Consider the following 13,831-nt stretch of genomic DNA (forward strand, 5'->3'; position numbering starts at 1 on the left):
TGAACAGAAAGCAAACTCAAATCAGAGTTAAAGGTAATAATATTAGTTCATTTCTAGGTATTTGAACTAAACTTCTCAGGCTGTTTATAGTTACTATTCCCTCAAATAGTGAAAGGTTGATAGCAATCACATTTGTAATGGAGCCCACTTCATTGTTACTTCTAGCTACACTGGATAGTGCCTCCAAATATCTTTCCCCATTGGCACTGTTTTACATATCATGGATTTGAGTTACACAAATCATAGCACTTGGGTGCTGCACAAATATGTGTTGATTTTGTAATGGGGAGAATGAGGGTATTCACCAAGTCACACTCCTGGGATTGGGGAGAATAAATTTGAACATAATGCCCTTCATGGTCAGCTTGAAAAAACATTTATTAATTCACATTTATTTTATGATAAACTGTGCGAAGTACTAGGACATAATGAGGAGCAAAAATCAACAGATTTCTGTCTGATGCACCTAGGATCTTGGAAACAAAATTTTAGTAATATTATCAAAAACAACAACTTTGAGTAAGTGCTCAGAAATGAGAGGTGTTAGTATTAGTCAACTGGGCAAAAAGGAGAGGGAAAAGCAGTTTATATTGAGAAATCAGCCCTTGCAGAGGTCCTGTGATAAAGAGATTAAAGAAGGCTTCCATGACTGCAGTGGAGAGACCAAAGCAGGAGAATAACTCAAAATGACACTGGGGAAATAGTTAGGAACCCAACTATGTATGTATGATATTTTGTTGTGAGAGCAATAGGAAATCATGAAGGACACATCATTGTGGATATGAGGTATAAAGAATAGAATTGATTAGAAGGAATAGTGTGGATAAAGATGAACAAGTGTGCAGTGAGGAATTCGGCCTCACCCAAAGAGAGGTCTGGACTTTGTCACTGGCTCCTGTCAGGTAACCTCTAAACTCTTAGAATTTCCTGAGTAATAGGAGTGTCTTTGTTATTTACAGTGGTCCCCACAGATGATACCTGATAGTTTACGCTATTGATGTGAACTGTGATGGGCTCCTTGGGCCATGTAATATCAGACTGACCTCCAGAGAGGAGTGAGATTGAGTCCAAAGACATGAGCAACTAACCAATCATTCATGCCTACATAATGCAGCCCCAGTAAAAGTAAAAACTCTGGACACCAAAGTTTGGGGGAGCTTCCCGGGTTGTCAATACTCTATGTATATTGTCACACATTGATACTGAGAGGATAACACATTCTGAGGAGACTCAGAGACTCTGCCTTATGTGTCTCTTCCTTTGGCTGATTTTCTGTATCCTTTCCCAGTAAAACATAACTGTGAGTATAATAGGTTTCCATGAGTTCTATGAATTTTTCTAGTGAATTATCAAACCTGAGAATGGTTTTGGGAAACCTTTGCTGATGGTTAATTTTAGGTGTCAATATGACTGGGCCAAGTGCCCAGATATTTAGTCAAACATTATTTTGGATGTTTCTGTAAAGGTACTTTTCTGGATGAGAGTAACATTTAAATCAGTGGATTTTGAGTAAAGATTACCCTCCATTATGTGGGTGGGCTTCGTTCAATCTGTTGAAGGTCTTAATAGAACAAAGACTAACCTCCCCTGAGCAAAAAGGACTTCTGCCAATAGACTGCTTTTGGACTTCAACTGCAATGCTTCCCTGGCTCTCTGGCCTGCTGGTCTACCTTACGGATTTTGGACTTACCTGGCTTTCACAATCGCATAAGTCAATTCCTTATAATAAGTCTCTCTCTCTCTCCATGTACATCCTATTAATTGTGTTTCTCTGGAAAACTCTGATTAATACACCCTACACACTTTCAGTTGGTGTCAGAAGTGAGGATGGTCTTGTGTGGATTTTTCCCTCTAACTTTGTAGTTGAACCCTAACTTCTTCAAGTAGGGGTCAGAAGTCTTGGTCAGACTTGGAGGTATGGAGTATTTAACCTCGTGGTTTGACTAATTCTGGGTAACAAGTTGAAAGGAACTCCTTTAGTACTAAAGAAGGTATGGTTTTGGAACAAATGGAAAGAAATAGGTGGATTTGAGAGATATTTTTTAAATAAAATCAACAGGAATTTATGAGGCAGGGAGGTGAAAGAGGACAGGATGTAAGATTGATGAGAAAGTGTACAAATGTTCTCACAGGATCATTAGGAGTGTACACTAGTGTGCAAGGAATAAAGTCTGTTTGGATAGAGAATGAAAATTGTTTATGTTGGTTACATAGGGACCTTTGGAAGAATCCAATCCTTTTGGTGGAGAGTTGACTTTAACATCAAGAATATATGGAGAAAACAAATTAAAGCCAACAGTTAAACCCCTTGTCATCTCCCCATTCTGTTCTTCCTCCCATTCTCCCCAGAAAGCTAGAGGACCATCTCACTCCAGCTGATTCAGGATAAGCCAAGTATCATGAGAAAAGATTTTACACTTTTAGGCAGTTCCAAAGGGTGCTGGCTTGAAGAAAACCACCAAAAATAAGCAAAGGGTCTGTAAAATTTGAGAGACATGTGAAAGAACAAACATTGACATTTGCATTTTCTTCAGGAAGAGCAAAACCAGAGATGTTTAAAGAATAAGGATTGTGGAGAATAAGGGGAGAAAGGATAGAGATAAAACATTTGGGAGGTTCATGCAAAACATCCTCTGGAGATGTAGGGACCATCCTTTACCTTCATCCCCTATTCTGGTTTCCTCTGTGAGGAGGCTTTTGATAGACCAGACACGTGCTCTGATTCTCTTCTTCATTAGTCTTTGTCCTTCTTGTTAGAATCCTGAGACCCTCTATTTTGCTTAGTGTATCAATCTTTCATATTCTTGAGTAAAGAATTGATTAAATCCTCACTGAGGTACTCAGAGCACTTTCTGGCAATATTTGGGATAAGTGGAGAAGTTATGGTCCCTTCTTCCTTGGGCAGAAGTAGGCTCTGCTAGCATCATTTTTATGGATTGTGTGTCTTGGAGCATCTTCCTTTGTAGAACGTTCTAATTAGACAAGTAGTACGGTAAGTTACTCAAATTCTGCTCTCTTGCCAAATTATGAATGTGTGGTGATACATTCTGTGAGTCAAGAAAAGAACGGGCCTACCACATTCATGACAATTTCTTTTTCCACATTTCAATTTAGACTTACTTTTAGCCTATCAAGTCCTTTGACGATAAAACATAATAACTGTATTCTGATTCTACTGCAGTCAGACAAGAAGTTATTGCCTTCCTGAGTTGATATACTCACTCATTTTTCCCATACAGGAGAGGGGAGAGGTGTCAAAACATACACAATTCCAGGTGGGGAGAGAATAACTCTTTATTGGTAATAATGTGGAAGGGTTCTGAAATGAGAGTCAAGAGGCTGAGTTCTAACAGTATTTGTTTACACCTTCCAACAATAGCACTAGTAACCAGTGAGACAATCCAACTACAGAAATTTCCTTAGCTTGACCTCTGGCCACAGGCCATGATGCTTCATACAGGCATATCTGACCTGTTATCTGAAAGATTCAGAACGCTCTCACATAATAGGCTCACCTTTATTTCATACTGCAAAATGGATGAAAAGAAATGATTCCAGTGAGTAAATGAAATCTCAATAATGGTAAACATATAGTCCTTGTTCTGAATAACCCTAATGATGGGAGGAGGTTTCATTAAAATTAGGTTTGTTAGAAGCACAAATTCTAATCATGAATGTATTAGGCAAATTTGTTTATGGCAAAGGTTGAATACATAGAGCCTTTTACATATGTCTAAATTCAGTGATAAAATGTTCTACATGCTTCAGTATTTTGAATTGTTTATCCGTTGAAGATTACATAGGCTATACTATTTATACTATTTAATGAGTATTTCCAAAGTCTCACAAACACATGTAATAAATAGATTCCCTGGATTGTAAAACTCTACTGCATATTCCATTAATGCAGCACATATATTTCTGGGCTTAATTGTGGAAGATGATGGAGCCTTGGGTGTCTACTGTAAATACCAAATGATGTTTAAAGCTATCTTTGTTCTTATTTTAAAAGCAGATTTCTGATGAGAAAATACTGCAACAATACACTTGCTTCTTTAAACTTAATGTTTCATGTGAGAATAAGGGATCACTTGTCATTTCAGCGTGGAGATTAAGTGTTGTTTGATCATCTTAAGGACGATTCTAAGAAATAAATATTTCTCTTGCACCATTTTGGGATTCTGGTAACTTAATAGTTTAAAAGTATTATATGCTCTGTAGAAATGAAGGTGAATTCACTCAGGAAACCGTAGGAACATGTAATGGAGAACATTTTGAACTTGCTTAAGCTTTTTAGACTTCAAAATATGCCTATATAAGTCAATTATTTAAGCTGCTCTAAGGCTAGCTTTCCTCCAATATGAAAATATTAAAGTGACATTGTCATGAAACCAAAGACTTAGATTTGGCCACTGTGAATTTGTCAGGTTTATATGAGGGAATGATAGTAACTATGACTGTAAGGTGTTCTAAAGACAGGAGTCTCTCTTGCTCTTTCAATATGTGCCATGATTTCTGCCTGCACAAGCTGGCAACCAACTGGTATCAGGGGATTGCCTCATTATATGAAAATAAACTTAACCCATCTAGGCTAGCTTGTACTTTATGAAACTGGGGCATGCAATATTAGTATATTAATATTCACCAAGCAGAACAGGGGGAAATCTCAAAGCAAATGCATTGTTTTAACTTTGAAGGTATTAGCAAATACGGTTAACAATTCTGCCTCTCCCTTCCTTTACAAAAGCATTTAGTAAGCTGAAGAGCACTGAACAAGTGGTGGTTACTGCTATTTATACACCTTAAATTCTAGAATGTTGCCGACATCACAAACAGCTCACAGATACTCTGTAAGGTGGTTGTAAGGTTAGCACTCTAACCTAACACCTTCATCAAGCAGATGAAGAAACAAGCCCAGAGAGCTAACGAAGTTCACACTGTAAATCAGCAGGACTTGAGATTAGGATCAGGCTTTCTGACTCTTATTTTTGAACTATTGTTGTATTGTCACTAATATCGATTATTTTGAAATACTAATTCTTCAGCTAAATCTCTGCTCGTATTATGAAAAGCTGCCTCAACTCAATACATTACAGCTTGTATGTATTTCACAATAATAATGACAAAAGTGCCAATGATATTTTGAAGTCATCCCATGTCTCAATTCAGTAAACCCAAGCAGAAAGAGGTAAGGGGAAGCTACATGGTTCCTAAGGTCATTGGTGACAAAGACATGACTAGAACGGGTTTTGTTGACTTTGCAACCAGGATAAGTTAGACTTGAGCCTAAACAGTACGAGAGCTGTGGGAAGAGAAAGAGTAGAATTCGGAGGTGTTGTCAGTACTGGTAAGGTGCAGGGGGAATCTGACTCTGAAGATTTAGAAGTAAGGGAACATGGTGGTTGCCTTTTCTTGCAGAGCAGCCTTCTGTTTTGTTCAACTCACTTTTGCTGTTATCATATAGGTAGCCTCTTCCTAAAGGAAGGAGGCACCTGACCCAAGAGATGTATAATTAATTTAAGACTATCACAATGACTTTATTTCCCTTTGCCAGTGATTGGATTAGTGGTGGCCATGTGACTGAGATCTAACCAATAAGATACAAGGAGCAATCTTCTGGGAAAAAATATCATATTAGCAAGAGAGAAAAATATCAAGAGAAAGCTCCCTGACCTTCTTTTTCTTGGTTTTGAACTTACTTGTGTAATGATGTGATGTTTGGAAATACTGTAGTCTTCTTTCATCATGACAGAAAATCAGGAGACTCTTGAAGAAGTTTAGTGCCCCAACACCATTGACCTGTTGAACCAATTCTGAAATTTCTATCATCGGATTTTTTTAATAATAAAAATAATTGCATTTTGCTTAAGCCACTTTTAGTTGGGCGATTTATTACTTATAGACAAAGGTGTCATAATGGACCTGGTTCCCATTAGTCTCCTTTTGCCCTCAGGCACATTCTCTGCCCATCTCTGTCTTGCCTTGTGCCCTGGAAGGTGGACTCCTATGGACTACATCACCTGGACCTCATTGCTATTTTGTTTCTGATTGGCTTCAGCTAATGAGAGACTCCTGTAAATCAGATTTTTCCCTACAACTGTGTCCCTGCTTCAATGTGGTTCTGGTGGTGCTGTGTCCCCTGAGATGGTGGTGTGGGGACCTGGAAATGGCCACCCCAAGATATGTCTCTTTGGCATGATGATTATTTGAGGCTAGTTACTTTGCAGACAGGAAAGAATCTGAAAAGTAGAATTTATTTACACTTTGTAAGAGACAATTATATTGTAAAGGAACTCTCCATCTGTAAAGATATCTCTAGAAACTCTTAATCAATGGGGAAGGCAAGAACTTAAATCTGCATTTGTTTATTGTGCTTGTCTTGTAACCTCCTGTAACTGACTTCCCTCCCTCTCCCAACATTGGCATTTCTTTAAGGATTAAGCATCTTTCCTTAGGCTAGGAACTGATTGCTGCCCTCACCTGTGACCACCCAGCTCAAGACAATAGACTTGCCTCCTGCTACGCCCACCAAGATAGCAGTAGCAGACCAGTATCTGTTGTGTCCATCAAGCGCTGTGCCGACAGGGCAATCTTGTGACTATTGTGGGAGGGACATTTCAATCATATGTGAAATATCCTGTTTAGGGGTATATAACCACTCTGTGCACCCCACTTCTTCGGTGCCCTTCCTTTGGGAAGAAAGGCCCTGGGCCATGGTTCTTCATAAAGCTTTGTTTAATGTTCTCTTGCTATTCTGTCTCATGTGAATTTAATTGGTTCTCTGGCCAGACGAACCCACATTGGATAGAGGAAAAGTCTTCCTCCCCTACAGTGGCTACTGTCTGGTAGCCTTCATTTCATGGCTGCAACTTTCAACTAGGCATAGTGACTCCATTTTCTTGTCTTTCTCCTTCAGGCCAAGGGGATGATATCAGCTTCTTGCTGTTGCTTCCTCCTGGGTGTTTCAACATCTTGTGGATTCCTTTAGCCTTACCCATACCTCTGTAGATATTTCCTTCATTAGAAATTCTCAGGTGAGGCTGTTGACTGTTTTCTACTGAGACTCTGACTGATATGAACACTCTCTAAAGACTTTTAAAAATGAATCAGAGCAGAGATATCCCCCCTCTCTTTTTAAAGATTAGGATAATTCTAGGCCAACACAAGTTATTTACAATGAAGGCAGCAGCCTTACCCTATGGATTAGTTTGCTATGGCTGCTGTAACAAAGTAACACAAATTGGGTGACTTAAACCACATAAATTTGTTGTCTCACAGTTCTGGAGGCTAAAAGTCCAAGATCAAGGTGTTGGCAGTGTTTGTTCCTTCTGAGGGCTGTGAAGGAGAATCTTTTCCATACTCCTAGCTTTGGGTGATTTGCTGGCAATCTTTGGTGTTCCTTGACTTCTGCTGCAACACCACGATCTTTGCCTTCAAGTTCACATGGTATTCTCCCTATGTGCCTGTCTATGTCCAAATTTCTCCCTTTTATAAGAAATCAGTCATATTAAATTGGAGTCCCACCCTAGTCCAATATGACCTCAAGTTAACTAAATGCATCTGCAGTGACACTCTTTCTAAATAAAGTCACATTCTGAGGTGCTGAGGGTTAGGACTTCAACATATGAATTTTGTGAGGGCACACTTTGATCCATAGCATGCTGTCTAAAGAAATCAGTAGGGGCTAGTTGTTCTGTCATGGAACAGAAAATTTATTTGGAAAAGGCTGTTGAACACTTGCTACAGCTGATGATACCCTGGACCAGGGATACAAACTCACCACATAAACTCTCTAGTCTGAGTACCAGCTATACCACAATCTTGGAAATGGTTCTCTCACATAACATTAACCTTATTCACAGAGAAACATTCTGACTATAATTTACCTGCCCATTTTAAAATTTAAACATTTATTGAGCATTTAAGACAGTGTTGAAATACTTTACATGTTGTTTTAGTTTACTCTTTATAATAGTCTTATAAATTTTTATTAGCATCATCATTTTTCAGATAAGTAACTATGGCTTTGGATCAGGTCACTTGATCAAGGTCTCCCAGCTTGATCAAGCCAGAATGGTGAAGCCATAATTAAAATCTAAGACCTCACACTCCAGCATGGGCATTTTAAACTAATATACGTTTTTTGACCACCATGAGAGAAGGAGATAGCTAAGGATCCTAGTGTCAGGTCATTTTGGCTTTCCAAATTTCTTTTTGTTTAAATTATGAAATTAGAAATCTCGTGCACACATTATTTTGATAGTTTATTAAATGATAGACTGTCTTGGGACTGATTAATGTCTTCTGCTATCAACTCTGGTTTCTAATACTGCAGTCTGAGGTTCACCTGTGGCCCCATCTCTGCTCATTTTCTTTAAACTTTCACAAGAGCTAATAGACAATGCAGTTACTCTGAAATAGACTTAGCTAAAAAAACTGCTCATCCATTCTAAGTATAATATTTCTGTTCTTCCTTTTTCTTTAATAAAAACACAACTTTGTCTTTTTTTTAAGGTATGCTTTTTGGTCAGGGAGATTGGCCCTGAGCTAACATGTGTTGCCAATCTTCCTCTTTCTTTTTTTTCTCCCCAAAGTCCCAGTACATGGTTGTATATACTAGCTGTGGGTCATTCTAGTTCTTCTATGTGGGATGCTGCTGCAGCATGGCTTGATGAGCGGTGTGTAGATCCATGCCCAGGATCCAAACTAGTGAACTCTGGGCCGCCAGAGTGGCGTGAGCAAACTAAACCACTTGGCCAAGGGGCTGGCCCCAAAACACAACTTTATGTAGTGAGTATAGAGAGGGTATTCCTCAGAACCGCTCACCCAAGTATGTAAGAAAAAGTAATTGTCTCAAGAAGCAGACCAAATAGGCATGGGAAACTGAAGAGAAGATGTGTAAGATTGCAGTAAGAATTAGGATATTTGATCTTTGGCACTGCCCAAGAAAAAACATTGGAAAGAATATCCTTCCCCTTGTAGGGGAGGAAGATAAATCCTCTACCCTCTGGGTCTTTCTGGTTGGGTATGAATTAAATTGATATGAGACAGAATAACAGGAGAAAATCAAACAAAGCTTTATAACATGTATACATGGGAGAAACTCAGGAAAACTGAGCAACTCAACAAAATGGCTGAGCTGCCAGCTTAAATATTAACTTCAGCTAAAGGCAAAGGAGGATGTTGGGGGTTGTGGTTTGTGATTTCAGAAGTGAGGAAGACAATTTACATGGAGAGGGGAATGCAAATGTTTGTTAAACAAGTTTTTCTGGGCCAAAAATGGGCTTATTGGTGCCTTTCTATCACACCTGTTTTACATGATACTATAACTATCTCATGGTATTAGCTCCTCCCTGGAAGAGGACTTCTATGTTAAATTCTTTTAGGCAGTTTTGGGGAAGGTCAAATGTTCTTCCTGAGTCTTCTGAGCCTTTTCTTCAGCTCAAAATAATCTGCATACCGGAGTGGTGCATCTTGGGCTGGCCTGCCCTGAACCCCATCACCCTTCATTCACTGGGAAATAAACAGGAAGCAAAAAGGAATACACTGTAAAGCAGGTAGAGTTAGAGGATTGAAAGGTTAGCATAGCTTCAGCAATCAGACATTGCAACCTAAATTGTTTTTGTTATCACAGATTACTTACGAATGGATGTAGTTCCTCACATTTACCCAGAGAAAAATTGCCTTATTGGACCAGATAAACTTCCCAGGTAAATCTGGTTATCTTTAAGGATGATTAGATGCCTATGGTCAGAGTGGGTGTGATTTTGCTGCTGTTTTACCATTTATAATGTAGTTTAAAATCTTTGATGACATTTCAAGCCAATATCCTCTTCTTCCATCCCTCCAAATTGGGCTTCAGAGCCTTGAGATTCAAATTGGTCTATATATAAATTCATACATGGGAAATTTATAAGCATCAAGTAAAACAAGAAGTTTTGGATTCTCAGTATTACAGAGAAATGAGGAGATGAGTGTCCATTATGTGCCAGCCAATCTCACATAGATGAATTGCCTTAATTATCTCAATCATGTTTTGAGATGGGTATGCTTATGTTTACCAGGATTATGTTTATGAGGATAGTCATGTTCAGAAATATTAAATTTTCCAAAGTCTCATAGGTAGAAAACAAAAGAGCTGGGAATATGCATATCTTAGTCTTAATCTTAAAATCTTAATAGGATGCCACACTCCCTTATGTAGCAAATTAAATTACTTACTAGATACACTATAACACAATATTTACAAAGATCATATTTTGTAGTGATTGATCCAACCAATTCATACTAGTATATTCCCTTCTTTCTCTCCCTCGATTCTTCTTTCCCTCCCTCCTTCCTTCCTTCCCTTCCTTACAACATATTGATTGTGCACCACAATGAGCCAGAACATGTTTCAGTTTAACGGGATGTGTGTTCATTGATCTATAATTCTCAGGGGATAACTGTTGACTCAGGGGAGTCCCAGATTTCAGAGATCAGAGTCCTGGGACTATATAGTGGATGAGCTAGGAAATCACATCCTCAGAGCCCAGCAAGAGAGTGTGGGCCTGATGGGAGAAAAGGAAAGTTCAGAGAATGGCACACAGTCTAAGTCACATCTAAATAGAGTGACATGGCCAGTCCTCCTTTTCATATGGAAATTTTATTACCCTGATTTTAGCTAACACAGCAAACTTAAGGCCTGAATATAAAGTAACATTGACATCTTAATCTATGCTTCTTGGTCAGGCAGTTCTGTCTTTAGAAATCAGACTGGGAATGACACAGGTTGAATTGGGCGATGTGGCTGCTGGGCAGTCATTTGCCCCACATCTCTGGAGTCAGATTTAACACATTTTTGACATCCTACCTACATGCTTGTGAATGTTAATTAGAAATCAATTCCCCTCGATTTCTTATATGCTTATAATACACTTTTAATTAATTATAATTCTTTGCTTTTTTTGACTCATTCATTTATCTATAAACTAAATATAAATTAAAATTTCACAATTTTTCCCAGCTTGCTAAGTTCTGGAGTTATAGAGGAGAAAAATACAGGAAAGTTCTGTTTTTCTGAATTCCATTCAAAATATGGCTGGAGTGCGCTTGCTGTATTTTCACATTCTTTATTCAGTTTTCACCAACAAGCATACCTATGGGTATTATCAGAATACAATGGTCAATGTATTTAGTGGAAGTCAAAGACTTGGATTTTTTCATTTCCTAGAGTTTGAAAATTGAATTACTTCATTGATGCAATAAATTATATAATGACATAGTACATGTGATTAAAAAAATACACAAGAGTCTACCAGTCAAATTTAAGTATTCGACCAAAAAACTTTTATGAGAAAGTCCCAAGACACTGCTTAAAAAACCTTGAGAAGAATCTGAGATGAGTTGATTGCCATCTTGAGACAAAGCAGTGCTGAACCTTGTCAAGATTTAAGCTCGTCCAACTACCCTTCAGCTCTTCACTTTCAGAACTTGATTTAGCATTCACCACAATCTCATGGCACTTGAAGCTCTGTCAAACTAAACAGCTCTGTTTTGGACACATGTTTTGAAAAGCCTCACAGACTCTCTGTTTGCACATACAGCATATTTTTAAAATAGTATAACCTTGAAGCAGCATTGAGCTATTATTTTCATAAAAGGAAAACTAGAAACCAGTGAAGCTTACATATTTGCTGTCTTCACAGGAAAAAGAAATGCACTTCTTGCTTTACTTTCACACTGTAACAGAGTTCTGCCATTTTGAGACTGAGAGAACAATTTTTTTTTTTTTTGGCAAATAATTGGGAGCCAAGATATGGGTTTGCTTTATTTCTCCCTAAACCTAAGAGCTTTTTCAACCATAAAGTAAATGTTTTCTCAAAAAATTGAAACTCTGGAACACACATTTTACCTATTCTTTGCAGCCCAGAATTCTAAAGACTATGACTGGTAGCAGATAAACTCAAAGACTGGTAACAGCACAGCCTACTACAAAATTTGATTGTGCTTAAATGGCACAGTGTGGACAATAGGGGAAAAATTATTCTTACATGATTTTCTCTTTGTTATGCCGTGATCCTATCTACATTTGTGTCTTATTCTTACTCTTTATCAGATAACATACTATCTTGTATATTAAATTAAGTTTCTTACCAGATATATTATAACACATTATTTACAAAATGGTTTGTAGTTATTAATCCAATTAATCCAACCAATTTATAGAAGTATATTTCCTTCCTTCCTTCCTTCTTTCTTCCAACTTTTTTGTTCTCTTTCCTCCTTCAATTACTCCCTTTCTCCTTCCTTGATGCCTCCTCCCTTCCTTCTTTGTTTCCTTCCAACACATTTATTGTGCATCACAATATGCCAGGTCATGTTCCAGCTTCCTGGGACATGGGTTAATTAATCTATGATGTTTGAGGGATGATTGTTGACTCATCCCAGGGGTCCCAGGGCTTCAGAGATGAAAGTCCTGAGATTATGTAAACTTTTAAAAGTTTAGAAATCTCATTTTTCTTCCGTACTCATTTTCATGATGGATATGTGTGAACCATTACCTTCTAGAGAGGTGAATGTCTCTTAGCCTTTTCTATTCTCTGGACATAGTGCTGCATATACAGATCTGAATTCTAGAGATGTTACTTGGAATTCTGGATCTAAAGTCTTTATGCCTACATTGGAAATCTGATCACAGGAGGAACATTGTGAGGGACAGGGCTGTGGGACTGGAGGGATTTGGTGGTGCTTAAATTTTGCACATTCCATTTTAGCCTTGGTGATGCCACATTTTATAGTTAATGTCTAACAGAGGTGAGCATTCTACTGGCTCAGCAGTAATTTATACTGTCAGCTCATAAGTAATACCACAGATATTGCTTAATAATAAATAACATATTATTTGGAACAAAAAAGATCAACATATAGGAAGGGGCACAGAGAAATAGTGTCCTGAAATGTGACATTTTCCATGGTTTTTACCACAAACTTATGAGGTTATTCACAAAATATATGTAAATTGTCTGAGTTCATTTAGCTCATAGCTAATCAGACTGGTATTCATGGCCTTAAAATTTAGAAGTCTGGCTCACATCTATTTTCGTTCCATTATACTGTTGGGGCCTCTTGTATTGTTACAGTCCTCCAATTTTCTGCGTGCTGAGACATACATTGATGCAACTATGTATTTGTTTATTTATTCAGTCATTTGTCATTTACTGAATGTTTATTATGTTTCAGGCATAGATCTATAAGAGATGAAAAAGTGAATGAGGCAGCAGGATGTAGTTATACGAGTATTGGAACCAGAAAGACTTGGATTGAATTATCGTTACTATCATGGAGACTCAAGCTGACAGTGGCAATAAGTCATGCATACAACAAAATGAATACAATGTCAAAAGTAGCACATTTTCAGTACCATGTGACTATGACAGCAAGTAAATGCTTAAAATTTGTTGAAGGGAGACCTTGTAGTGTGTGTATGTGTGTGTATGCACGTGTGTGTGTGCATGTGTATGTGTGTGTGCTTACATTTCATTATTTTACAAGTATATGCATAAGTCTATCTAGCATGATCAGCCTGAGAAAGACACCCATGTCTTTTAAAGTCCACTTGGTCTTATCAAGTTATATACACCATTTCTACAATTTTGCTATAGTTAAAAGAAAACTGCTAAAACATTTAATAAATAGAATAGTCCTCCTACAGCATCATTTCTTTGTTTAGCTTTACTTTCCAGAATGGAGTGCACATTTTTAAAATGTGTCTAAGTGAGATACAAATATTCCTAATGTATCAAAGTCTATCTAACAGGGTTTATCCTTCCCTTTTAAAGATGTTAAACTC

General features: G+C 37.8%; 1 long non-coding RNA gene across 1 annotated transcript; it reads left to right on the forward strand.

Moving 5' to 3' along the window:
- Positions 1–4,828: 4,828 nt before the first annotated feature.
- On the forward strand, positions 4,829–13,448 carry LOC111772708 (uncharacterized). The gene is made up of 3 exons (XR_002806712.2): positions 4,829–5,188; positions 9,635–9,710; positions 13,222–13,448. It is a non-coding gene; the product is annotated as an uncharacterized lncRNA (long non-coding RNA).
- The last annotated feature ends 383 nt before the right edge of the window (positions 13,449–13,831 follow it).

Source organism: Equus caballus, chromosome 3 (genome assembly GCF_041296265.1).
Source record: "Equus caballus isolate H_3958 breed thoroughbred chromosome 3, TB-T2T, whole genome shotgun sequence".
Lineage (NCBI taxonomy): Eukaryota > Metazoa > Chordata > Mammalia > Perissodactyla > Equidae > Equus > Equus caballus.